We start from the raw sequence: 2,347 nt of genomic DNA on the forward strand, positions 1-2,347 counted from the left end.
GGGACGGTCGTCGCCGGCGTCACCACCACAGCACCTGCTTGCCCCTCCGGCACCAGCAGTTTCCTGATCTTGTCCGCCGCCTCCTCGTTCCAAAGACGAGACTCCGGCAAGATGCTGTCCGAAGCCTTGTCCCGGCGTCCTCCTCCGACCCTCGTCATCTCGGCGAGAATGGAAGGAGTTTTGGTGGTGGAAAGAGAGAGAGAAGGAAGAATGCTCCGGTCGCCTGAGAATTTCCTAAGGGCTTCGGAACACGAAGAAAGCAAGAGCACAAGTGCAAGAAAGCGCAAAGAGGGGGACGGACCGATCCTTTCCCCCTTTTATATCTCAAAATTCAAAAATTGCCGCCCAAACCGTTCGCTCAGCGAAGCGTCGCCTCGATCAACGCAACCGCCAGGCGAATCTCCCGCCGATCGCGCGATGTCAGCGGCTGCCAGGCGTATTTTCCTCGATCTGCGCGGTGACCGCGCGTGCCGCCCGTACGGTCATCATACCCTTCGGAAGTTGTGTGGAAATGCGTCCACTCGTTTTCCCGTTGGGGCGTACTTGAGGTCTGGGTCCGCAAGGGCCACCTCTCGAAAGCCTGCCACATGGCGTCTGCGCCACCTCGGCCTCGGCCGCGACGAAGGGCCCATCCGCAGTCTCCGTCCCGTCGCCTACCAATGGGCCCGGGGGCTACTGTCGGTGTATTAGGAACCAGGGGTCCCTGAGTCCCGAGACCGGGCCGGCCATCCGCCACGTGTCACCATCCCGCGAGGTCCACCCTGCAGGATAAGAAGAAACTAAGTCCCGGGAGAAGGTGCTCGGGGCCGCAGCCTCTGGTTCCCGAGCACCCCAGTTCCCCGATGATCCACAGAGTCCAAGTACCGGGAAGGAAGTGCTCGGAAGGGTTCTCATTTACCCCCAAGTACTGTAGTCCCCCGATGATCCAAACAGCCAAGTGCTCGGGAGAGAGTGCTCGGGGCTGCACGTGGCAGCCCCCGAGGACTCGGTTCCCCGAAGGTCTCCCCCAAGTGCTCGGGAGAGAGTGCTCGGGGCTGCACGTGGCAGCCCCTGAGGACTCGGTTCCCCGAAGGTTCGCGCAAGATCGTCCGACAACCCGAAGGGTCCCATCGTCGGGGTGTCAGCCAGTCAAAGGCCCAATGCCGCATTTAGTAGGCACGCGCGGCCTGACATCCTGACATCCTGACATTCTCAGCTGCCCACACCCTAGTGTCAGACCCTGCCATGCTTTGGCAGGGGGGCGTGGGTCCATTAAATGCACGGGTCCCGTCCCGTTTCATCCGGGTGCCTCGGGATAACGTTGCCAGAATCGAAGCGCTCCGTCTGCCACCCTGCCCTGGCAGAAGAACAAGACAGGGTGGGCGCACCGGGCTCCTCTGTGGCTGCCCGGTGGGCCCTCTTAATGGCGCCGGAGGACATCCACATCGGCGGGTGGTCGGATGCACGCCACATTTTTCCACCGCCCCTGTCACTTCGCCAAGACGGAATGATGACGCCTTTCTCCGTGGCGCCTTGGCACTCACGCCCCCTCTTTCCCATTCAGGATAAGTCGAGGTCGGTGCACCTATAAAAGGAAAGGATGGAGAACACATAAAGACAACCCCCGAAAACCCCAAAAAACCCCGAAAACCCCCGAAAACCCCAAAAAACCCCTAAAAACCCTGTCAGAGCACCCGAAGCCCAGATCAAGAGACGAAGAACATCACAAACAAGCTCGAGCAAAGCTAGAACCCGGGAGCCTCAAGCTCTCTGTAGACAGCACACCCTTGTAACCAGATACATCCTTGAAGAATTCCCTTAAAGGAAAGATATAGCACTCACACAGGAGTAGGGTGTTACGCCCCCGCGCGGCCCAAACCTGTCTAAACCCCGGTGCATCCATCTTTTTTGCACTAGGTCGATCATCCCCCACCACCAGCCACCGCATTTATTTCCGTTCCCATTTATTTCCCCGACGAGCTCATTCAGGATCATCCCCCCGGCCGAATCTTTAAAAAGGGGTCTCTCGGGATCCCTGCGACAGGAGTTCATCCTCCGACAAGGTAAGTACCCAAATATTGAATTGAGGGATTACCCAAAAAAAAACAATTTGATCAGCTGGTAAAATAGGAGCATAGAAAGTTTCTTCAACAGACTTAACATGCAAATATTACAAATAGATGAAATTTGATGCGCATTTGCCCAATCTTTTGAAGGTAATATGATAAGTCGATTGGTGGAGTTTCGGCGTTGATGATTCAAAGGCTCCAAATAGAATAGATCGAGAACCCTCGCAATCACTACACCACTACTCCATGGTTATCAACCGAGCCAAGATGTGGTTGACTTTGCCAAGAAGGCTTTTCTT

This window comes from Phragmites australis, chromosome 20 (genome assembly GCF_958298935.1).
Source record: "Phragmites australis chromosome 20, lpPhrAust1.1, whole genome shotgun sequence".
NCBI classification, from domain to species: Eukaryota; Viridiplantae; Streptophyta; class Magnoliopsida; order Poales; family Poaceae; genus Phragmites; species Phragmites australis.